The following is an 11,586-nucleotide window of genomic DNA, read 5'->3' as shown; positions in this document are numbered from 1 at the left end:
CGGGTGAGATACACGTCCAGTGTGACGATGTGCTGGACCTGAAGGGCAGCTCCTGTGTTACAGGACACCATTGATGTGACAGTAGCAGGATATGAAGGTGTAGGAGACCCCGGTGACATGACAGTGTTAGAGGTGAATGGTACAGACACAGTGGTAGTTACAGACTACAACAAAAACAGTGTCAAGTCCTTCTACACCAGGAACAGTCAGCCAGGTCGCAACAAGCTCCGGTAGTCTGAGAGGTGTAAACCATGGGGTATAACAAGGCTGAAACACAACCAGGTGGCTGTCACTGTGCCGGATTCCAGTCAGATTGTAACAGTTGAAGTGAACCCTGACCTGGTGCTGCTGTCGACCATCACAACCAGCAAACAGTAATTGGGTATAACGTCTCTGACACCATCAACACTAGCAGCAAGTTCCGAGTCCCCTCCCTGTGTTGATTTCCTGGATATGTCACAGGACACGTGCTGAAAGAAGTCAGTTTGTTCCTCGCTACAATGGTGGAGGAAACATCTTAAAGTATCCCTACTACCTCTGTACCACGAGGGACAGGAAACATCCTGGTGTCTGACAGGGGAACCAAGTGTGTCTTGTGTCTGACCCCGAGGGAGATGTGGTGTTCAACTACAGACCTACAGGAGACTCAGCACTGACGGATCCATGTGGTATCACAAGGTACCAGCACAGGTGACATCCTGGTGACAGACACTTACAACAGAAGGAAGTCATCCATCTGACAGAGTCAAGGACAGTTTATTAGAAACATACTGACATCACAGGATGGTGTCAAGAATGCATCCATACGGACTCTGTGTTAGTGGGTGTGGTCGTATGTACTTGTGTACATCAGGTGGAAGTGAAAGAGTATTTACATGCTGTAAGTGAGAGAGAACATGTCACAATCCTTCCTTTCAATTAAAGCAAAATTATATGTTACTTGGAGGTATATGATGTCATGCACTGTAGGAACATTTCACTCTGAAATAATTTTACTCTTGAGTTTAATGTTATTGTCTAAACATATTGCTGATTACTGTGAAAATTGTGTTTGTCACAATATGACTGAAAACTGCTGATGTGTGTCAGATGTGACGTCAGATATCAACTCACTCACTCACTCGAACCCTGGTTTTTAATCATTCCTGACAAATCATCCATGACTTTTGATGTGAATGCGTGACGAATCAACTTGCAATGTTATGAGGGTTTGTGGGGTAGCCTAGTAGTTAAAGCGTTCGCTCGTCACGCCGAGGACCCGGGTTCGATTCCTTACTTGGGTGCGATGTGTAAAGTTCATTTCTGGTGTCCCCGCCTTGATATTGCTGGAATATTGCTAAAACCGGTATAAAACCATGCTCTCTCACCCACTATAATGTAATGCAATATAAACAGTGTTTTGCACTGAAACAATGAAAGCTGCAGGCCCTAAGGACCCAAACCATCAAACGGTGCAGGTCCTGATCAGGATGTGTAGGTCCTATATTTTAATATGGAAATAATACCCTCAGTTATAGCCGGTACTTCTGTTTTTCTGTTCAGATACATTGTCTCAATAACACCATATGGTACAAAATCATGTAGAATATTGCTATTTTTGAGTTTAATCTAAGTGACTTTGATGAACTATTTTATACTGAATTTACTAAATATGTTGCATGTTTTATGGCATGTTTGTGATAAACCTGAACAGCTGTTACTCTTATCTAAACAGATTATGTGTGATTTGCCTTACAGGGGAGTCTTCCTTGCTCACATTTTAACAATTTTATAGACGTTGTTCTGATCACACTTATGATTAGGAAAGTTCCACTCTTCTGGTTGCAGATGCCCACAACATGTAGGACAAACTGCTGGTGTTAAAACCGAGTGTTCGATGAAAGGATCGTTTTTCATCTAGTTGAAATCAGTTTAGAGCACAGTACTACCATCGCACACATACACACAAGCATTGGTTTGCCAATTTGTGGCGTGTTGTGATGCACAAACCGACAGCTCTGAGCGGGCACGTTGGATTGACGTGACAACTGAGCGGTCAAAGGGAGATAAGTCGTGATGAGATGTGTATGAAGAGCCATACAATATTGCGAACAAATGACTATTTTATCACAAAGTGTACAGTTTTGTATGTGTTGTAAATAGATAATTCCAGAATACATTCCTTGATGTTCAACAGCGCTGCTTTTGGTTTTCCTAATGACGATGTCCTTAAATACTCAAATGTGGATTGGATAAACCCGTGATTCCTATTATCGGCAGCATCCAAGCAGTTAGGGGTATGGTAAGAATTGATCTTCAATGTGACAGAGCCTACTCGTATAGTCGCCACGTACAGCAAGCAACCAATATTCCTTGCTGGGAGGTCATATTAACCAAGATTCTTCACTTGAGACAAGTTTAGGTTTCGTGAACCATCTGAACCAACATTCCTCAGTAGGAGGTCATAGGTCATGTAACCAAGATTCTTCACTATAAAAAAATTATAAGAGGCAAGCACAGAATTCACGTTAACTAAGATATGTAATAGGATATCCAGATAAGCAATGTTTATTTGTAAAATAGGCCAAAACGAAGCAAGTAGCTGCTGAAAACAACAGATGAGACCATAGATGTCAATTAGGCTGCTTAGACTCCTGGCGTGGAATATGGAATGCATGTGCTGCCTACAGGCACAAGGGATTGATCATCTCAAAGGATGTTTATGCTGCTAACTGTGTGCTGAATATGTCTCATCTATTGATCAGCATCGCACGTGTCTTTCTTTCATAAAGTTCATGTTGAAATATGTAAAGAGTAATGAAAGCTTTATTCAGCTATCGTATTAAATGTCCCGATATATAGGTGGCCTGACCACCGGAAGATCACTGAGTCGGAGGCATCACGACCGGTATGACCAGCCTGGTTCCCTGGGTCTGTTACGCCTGCGCTACGCTCCGACACTGACCCAGGCAACCACTGTCGAATGGCGGCCTTCACTGCAGGGGAGACGCGCCATACATTTACTATAGAAAAATCCGAGAACGGGTGGTTAGAATTTTTTCATAGCATTTTCATCGATACTATGGCAAAGTATACGTCACCAGAACAACACCCATCGTTACTTTCAGTGTACGAACACGTTATTTAAGCAGTTTCGAGACACGAAAATCGTCGTTACATGGGCGATATGTAAACAATGACACACATCCTATTTTCATCACCGACATGTGCTTTTGATATTTCGTGTCAGCTCGCTATTGCTACAAAATCGTACACATAAAACATGGATCTGAACGACCACACTGATTGAATATAGTTAGCATCTTTATTTTAGCAGAATGTGATGACGTGTAATTCGATGATTTGGCCCTCATTTCTCCTGTTTTTTGTGTGTTGGAAATAAACTGAACGCCCAGTTATAGTAACTAGAAAATGGTTGTTACCACATTATATAATTATTAATTATTATTTCTAAAACATTTGAAACACATAAATGATTCATTCAACAATGTTTTTTTAACAATGTATGTGCTTTCAAAAATGGAATAATATTAGAAGAATATGGCCTATTTATTATTTGTATTCATTTGGCATATATCATTTCAATATAACATCCATATCTGTTCTTCCAGTTTGCATTGGGCTGATCACGGTTATGCAATAGGCATTGATCTTGAAGTTTAACAATAGTCATAGCATGGCAACATCTGCGTGATTCTACTGGGAAGTTGATTACACATCGGATCTTTATATATAATATTGAATGTACCCCATTCCATACCCCTTACATAGCTACAGTTTTGTATATCATAGGAAAACGGACACAGTATGAAATATTCATAACTGTGTGTGTTTTTAACATGTTTTGAAAAGAGACGACTCATAAAAGGAAAGTGCGCATTGTCTAAAACACACTGATACACAATAATGCTCCCATATGGGGCTCATGTTCGTTAAAGACATGTTTAGTAAAAGACAGTTATTGGAATTTTCATAATGTGTCCATTTCATATTACATAAGAACTAGGTAGCTTTATCTACTTGGGGTTGTTTGGAGGGCTGGGGAATGGGGGCACATTCAGTTTTGAAACCTGTTGGTATTACAATCACAATAAACAGACTGTTTAATACAGACTATCTTTGATTGCATGAAACACGCAATCTATTTCAATTCCTTTAGCTGTTTAATATAAATATAGAGCATGAGTTATATACAAACATCAAAGTTGTCTGTCTGTCGAAGTTTTCAGATGAAAGAATTTCGATAAAAATGATGTTAGTTGGTTTTGTTGTTTAAGGCTGCACTCGGCTGTAATTCAGCTATATGGCGTCGGTCTGTAAATAATCGAGTCTGGACCAGGCAATCCAGAGATCAACAGCATGAGCATCGATCCGATAAAAATGTTACAGTGTGGGACTGTACATATAATTGTTTAAGATACATTACCTTATTCTTATGGCTGAGTAATGCTCACATACAAAGCAATACATGCATATGAAGCTCATCTTTCACAAAAGATCTTCCTCTTAATATACAATATTTACAGTCATTCAGTGTATGGGACATTTGTGTATCTTCCAAAAGGAATCGACTGGAAGTTTAAACCTACTACATCTGAAAAGAGCCATGGATAGTCTTAGGTGTACAGGGATATGGAGTGTAAGATTCCTTTCCACATTTAACCGTGATTTAAAATGCTGTTAATAGAAGGAATCAGGCGAAGAATATCTTCACATCTTGTGCTAACCGCACATATTCAAATCAAGATATTCTAAATATGGATGAGAGTCTAAACAGAATATATTTGAATTTGAGGAATGGCGAGGCCCAGTTTGCGTTCATCCAAATACAGTAGCCTGCACCAATACCGCCGGATATAGGACTTGTGGTGTGCACAGAAGTTGGAGAGGGGTTCTGCCACATTCTCCCCAAACCATAACATTGTTTGCTGTTTTTGAGAAAACTGTTTACATTTTTCATGCTATACATCTTCAATAATTGTACAGTATGAGGTCCCCTATACTTGCACCATTACACACTGTAGGAAAAAGCATGAGTATTAAATATCATAATTAATCTTGACATGGTTTATTTTTCAGCTTTCTTTTTTGACATCTGTACAATGCCATACCAGCCTTCTTACTCTATTGCACCAAAGAGTAGTTAGTGCTTTAGTCCAAATAAGTTTAGGTGTTAACACAGTTACCCAATATCTATATAAAGAACCCTGAAATTTCAAGATACACACCATAAAACTTTTGATTTAAAAAATATAATCACAATAGTGAACTGGTTAACAAAATTTAGAGCAAAATTACCCAAAATTCAAAACAAAATCGCACTGATGGTGTGTTGAATTATGTATGCAATGCACTGCTGTAAATTATAATAAAGTAAAGCAAAAGAGTCCATAGCAGCATTTACCCAAACTAGTTAACTGACATCTGAATGAATAATTGCTGATATCAGATGATTTGTATCAGACTATTCTAATAACACCAGGGTTATCATGCTCAAAATAATCAATGCTACAGCAAATGTATACTCCTCATACTGGCTTAAAGCCGCTAAAAACTACAGTTCTCATGACAGGTTTCTTTGGTAAAAATCATACATAAATTCAACAGTTCACAAATAATTGGAATGTTCATTTGTCTAAAAAGTTCTTCTTCACATATATGTTATACCAATGCTTTAACATACTGATCATACCATGTATTTTTTATATATTCAGTTTAATAATATTAAGTATCAAATTCATTGTTTTTAGAGCTGTATATGTGTGTGCATTTTGTATATAGATCATTTGATTCACCATGTTTATTATAATCCATAAACATTTCTAAATGATATTGGTATATATGTTAACTGTTTTATGTGGTTTTGTAGAGGCTAAATATCAGAGAAATGACAAACCCTGTCATTAACATCATCCATCCTAAACACTTTTACCTTGTAATTTCACAAGGCGATCGAAAGAAAATATATTGACCTAACCAACCCTGAAACGATGGAAGACACGTGGACATAATCGGCGATATTTTCGTCATCAATTTGCTAAAATAAAGATGCTAACTATATTCAATCAATGTGGTCGTTCAGATCCATGTTTTATGTGTACGATTTTGTGGCAATAACAGTACGAGCTGGCACGATATATCAAAGCACATGTCGGTGATGAAAATAGGATGTGTGTCATTGTTTACATATCGCCCATGTAACGACGATTTTCGTGTCTCAGAGCACTGCTTAAAAACGTGTTCATTGCACTGGAAAGTAACGATGGGTGTTGTTCTGGTGACGTATACTTTGCCGCTAGTATCGATGGAAATACTATGAAAAATTCTAACCACCCGTTCTCGGATTTTCACATAGTAAGTGTATGGCTGCGTCTCCCTGCCGGCTGGCGCCGCCATTCAGCAGTGGTTGCCTGGGTCAGTATCGTAGCGTAGCGCAGGCGTAACGAATGAGGGAACCAGGCTGTAGCTACTAATACAACGGAATGGCCGAAGGTAACTATTGCTTCCCTGGACGACATGCTGGCAACCAGGAGAAAATACCATGTAAACTCGAGGTAATGCTCATCGCGGCGTACTGATAAACTGTTCTGACTTACTGATGAATCAACTATGACTTCGTCAACCAGATTTCAGAAATACCGATAGGTAATTGGAGGTCCTAAATTTAGACACCCGGGTTGTAATCGTATGTTGACATTTCGGCATATGTATGTTGACTGTGTGTTTGTGTTTACAGGTATTTTGGAAATAATTCACGGATCTTGTTATCGCATAATTATTCATTCTCTTCATATCTGCATCAGTGAGATGATGAGGTGAGTTTGTTTACGCCACCTGTAGCGGGGTTCACCAAAACGGGCATCGTCACATATTGTACCAGTGTTCACGAATGGTGTTTCAAAGTAACAAGACATTGGGTCCTGTAAAGTTTCAATGATAGACCCATAGAATAAAATTAAACACACATTTCAGATTTAATTATTAAACACTATAATTGGCATTGAACTTTATTAACAAAACATACGATTTGTCAAGCAGCAAACAAGTGTCACATGTCACATATATCAGCACTTCAGTCAAAGTCATTTGTGAAATATACAGTCAGACACTGGGGCTGCCGTGCGTGGAGACTTCTATCGGAATGTTGGCGAATCTGCTGGATATAGGTCAGGAGCGTCAGTTACACTATTCGTGAACACTGATGTTGTCATGTTGGGATCCACCCCAGACGAGCGAACACCTTAACCCACTCAGAGGCTAAGCCCCCACCTCCTCTCTTAATTAATAGGTGGACCCAGTTCAGAGATAATCGTTTGTTTGTTGTTTACGCCGCGTTCAACAGTATTCCAGCTATTTGACCATGTTGACAGCAGAAATTATAATTAATGATTACATGTAAACGCATTAGCAGAAACATGTTGCATATTTGGCACGTTCACACCATACATGGTTCAGACAATTTCTCTGGTCAGATATAGAACATTTACTGGACTTGTGCCAGCATACCAGTTGCAGAGAATAAAACACAGAGCATTCATTGTCTTTATATAAGTAGTTAACTTAAAATGACTGTGCAGGGTTTATTTTGTTGCAGGATATTTGGATCCAAGTTCTGAAGGCGATAATATTCCAGTAGACACTAAAATGGAACTTCCATGTTGGATGGCACGAGCATTGTGTAGTCAGAACGTCACATTGTTAGCGTTGAAATGCCCAAACAGTACAGGGAAGGTTACAGAGAAATATTGTCTGCTGACGCCAGTGTTGTGGACCTACACAAGTTTGGACCATTCTTCTACAGCTTTGGTTCACAACTCTTAAACTTCGAGCATCCAGAGGGAACTGATATAGCAAAGTGCTTACTGAAGGTGAGAAATATTAACCTGTAATGATATGAATGTATTATCATGAAGATAATAACTGATGAGAACTGAAGTAGTAAATCAGATACAAACACGATTAGGCCTAAGAAAAAACATCATTTTGTTCTGATTACCCGACCAACCCTTGAATTCTGGTGCCGACCTTATTAGTTTTAAGAGGTATGAATAAGATAAGCTTTCAGATACCATTGTTTTTCCCGGCACCGACGGACATCGGTCATTCTGATGGAGAAAGTCGACATGATGGCTGCAAGCTTGGTGAATAAACAATTACACATTGATAAATGTGTTATTAGTTCGTACTTCACTTCTAAAAAAAAATGTAAAAAGAATATTCCTACCTACCTACCTCTAAATTTTAAAAGAGGACTAATCGGAACCACAACATTTTTTTTATTCAGCCTTAACATCAAATGGTTACATTTGGCATAATTACAAACAGGCAAACATGTACTGGCTATGAAATGTCCCATCTCTTGTGTTTAGGATTTGAACCATAGACCTGATAACCAATGAGGTCGGATGCCTCAACCACATGATCGAAGAGATTAACCTTTGTTAGCGTGCTGACAAGTTAAGAATGTATTCCACACCATCCACACAGGAATCAGCAAAGCAAAACCTGTACATGTACAAATGATGTGAAGGCCAGGCCAACTAGTGGGACTTGTGGAGCATTTTCCAGGGTTGTCGATTGGTCACAAAATTGGGTGGGTCATTCTCTCCACACGCCAGGCCTAAAAAAAAGCTTGTGGTTCCGATTTCCCGACCAACCCTAAATATTCCCACCGAGCCTAACAATTTTACTCACCACATAATAAATTAAATTTATTTTCTGACACGTGAGTAATGTTAAAATATTTTGCAAAAAACAAAAAACCCTACCCTACCTACCTACCCTAGTTCTGAAATGTAGGAAATCGGAACCATAACATTTGTTTTTTTGGCCTCAGGCAGCTCATGACATACATGGGGCAACGGACACAGCCTGTACCAGATTCAAGGATTCCAAAATAGCTTTGATTTGCAATGATAGACAAATTGGTTTCTACATAGTTGTGTTTGAATTTTATATGCTATAGAAAAATGAAATATTGCACCTCATTGTAATTTTTATATTTGTGACATAATCGTGGTAAATGAATGAAATGTAATAAAAGTTGTTGGTTGTCAGAAAGTACATACTGGTTATCTGACATGATCTGCACCATACAGTTTGTTTCAATTAATAACAATGTTTACATTCCTGTTACATATCATAATCATAATGATATCAATAACAATAAATGGGTATCTGGTGGATAAGTTATGAGATTATTAACCTAAATAACCTTCTAGTGCCTCTCGGGCAGCTTGGGTTATCCGGGATGGGTCCTAGTCAAATTTTTAAAAGGGCCTTAACTGCTGAGTTTGTGCTTGAGGCTGACAGGACCAGCCAAGTGTGTAAACTGAATGAGATCTTTACAAAATGAAGACTTAGTATGGATTTGTCATAATCATAAATGACAAGTGTTTTTGTTAATAAATAACCATTACATACATCTATTCTTTCTAGTCATCATTTTCTTTCTAATATTGAAAAACTATCTATTAAAAACAGGACTAGTATGCATAAAATATACATTGTATAGATGTATAACCTTTTACTGTAATACACTTCTAAAAAAAGATGCTACTATGAAGTTTTTGTATATGGGTCCCGTTTGACTAGGGTCTGAGGCCCTTTTGACCTTTGATGCGGCCTTTTTTGACTAAGGGTTTGCATCCCTTTGACTTTCTTGCATCCCTTTGACTTTTCCGTTTTTGGCAGCCCTTTTTGTCATGCAGCCCTTTTGACCGTTCCCATCCGGGATAATATTGATCAGGTTGTATGTTGGCACTTTGAGTGTGCCCCTCCATGGTGCAGACTTCAGCTCATTACAAATGACCTTATTATTATTATTATTATCTTGAGTGCAAATATAAACACCCACCTGTCTGGAGGAATGATTTGATTTTTTATTAGAAACATATTACATTCATGATCATTGTTCCAGTGTCTGGTGAGGTTGTTTACCATGTTTAGACTTTGTTTTAACATGTAATGTTAGGGATTGACACTAGCAAATACAAGGCCTAAACAAAATGTTTTGGTTCCGATTACCCAACCGACCCTTTGAGTTCTGGTGCCAACCCTATTTTTTTAAAGCGGTATGAATAAAATAAGCATTCAGATGCCATTTTATTCCCCGCACCGACGGACATCAGTCATTCTGATAGAGAGTCGACATGCTGGCCTCCAAGCTTGATTAAATGAACAATTAAACATTGATAAATATGTTATTAGTTCTTAAAAATTTAAACAAATCTTACCTACCTACCTATCTAACAACCTTCTTACCTACCTACCTACCTAACTAACTAAATTTTAAAGAGCTGTAATCGGAACCACAACATTTGATTTATTTTGCCCAAGATATGTAAACCAGACTGATAACTGACTTCATTAGATGATGGATAAGATTTACATGTTTAATCAGTGACATCTTTTTGGCATGTGTCACATGATTTAAGCAACTGTTTATATCCATTGATTGACTATGTCCCAAGCCTTTTATCTGACTGATACATACACTTTGAAATTGTCTTATATATATATTTTATTTACAGACTTTCCAGTCTAGATTCCGTAAAATAATGGATTCTTCCCAGAATGCCTTGAACGAAGACAACTCTCAACTGACTGAGCGACTGGACGAGACAGAGAAGGTTTTGTTTTGTGCTGGACAGAAGGGACTGAACAATTTCCTCCGATGGGAGAGAAGAGGGAAACCGAGAAACTGGTGATGTCAGCCATGGTTCAAAATCACAGGAAGAGGAAGCGAGCTATCATGGAGAGATCCTAACAAACACCCCATGCAGAATCATCTCTGATGCACTAGAAATCATCACAATTGTACAATGAATTACTAATAGCAGCAAAATATAGACAGGATATTTTGTCTGGCTCCAAATTCAGCAGAAAGTCTGTTGCCCATGTCTTGTCAAATTTAGTGTTTTCAAGGAGGCGTGATATATATAACCCATTTTATATGTATGTTCACACTAAAATTACCGAAAAGTGATGCCAAGAGTTGATTTTTGTTTTGTAAACTCTCAGGTTGGCAGTCTGATTAACATTCCTAGTGACATCAGATGATCAGAGCAATGTTTCAGATATAGTATTTAAATCTTAATGATGCCCCTTAGATACTAAATGTAACACAAAGTATAGGTTAAAAACTGATTGGAGATCTGTCTTCAGGTAAATAGGTATATGTTTTGTTGCCAGTGGGGAACTTTCATAGGGTGTACTTTTTTTGTGGCTTTGAAGTCCAGGTTTGCCACCCACACAGTTAGGTTTTACCAAAGTGTCCAGTGTCTCTTTTACTGTTCAATACTGCTCTCTGCCATGTCGGTAGGGTTGTTTGGTGATAAACATTACCAGTTAAAAAGCCGTACAATTGCTTCTCACTTGTGTAAGGTTATTTGATAGTTAGAAGGGGTACATTTTCGTTTGTCTGTAGACAGTGATAGAGACTGTTAGGACACAAGTGACAGAGGAATGCAGATTTGTCATTGTCGAAACTGTCCTTGTCACATGTAATTATGCTAGAGCAATAATGTGTGGATGTCAACTTCTTTATTATCAGGAACACAAGGTATATCCTCCCTGAGTCAGAGA

The 11,586-nt window shown here is 38.3% G+C and overlaps 1 pseudogene; it reads left to right on the top strand.

Moving 5' to 3' along the window:
- The first annotated feature begins 6,482 nt into the window (after positions 1 to 6,482).
- LOC124291597 lies at positions 6,483 to 10,983 on the top strand (annotated as a pseudogene).
- Positions 10,984 to 11,586: the final 603 nt, after the last annotated feature.

This window comes from Haliotis rubra, unplaced genomic scaffold (genome assembly GCF_003918875.1).
Source record: "Haliotis rubra isolate DU_JTF1 unplaced genomic scaffold, ASM391887v1 Scf498, whole genome shotgun sequence".
Classification (NCBI taxonomy): Eukaryota; Metazoa; Mollusca; class Gastropoda; order Lepetellida; family Haliotidae; genus Haliotis; species Haliotis rubra.
The sequence above is the reverse complement of the archived record's forward strand: the minus strand, read 5'-3'. Positions and strand labels throughout refer to the sequence as shown.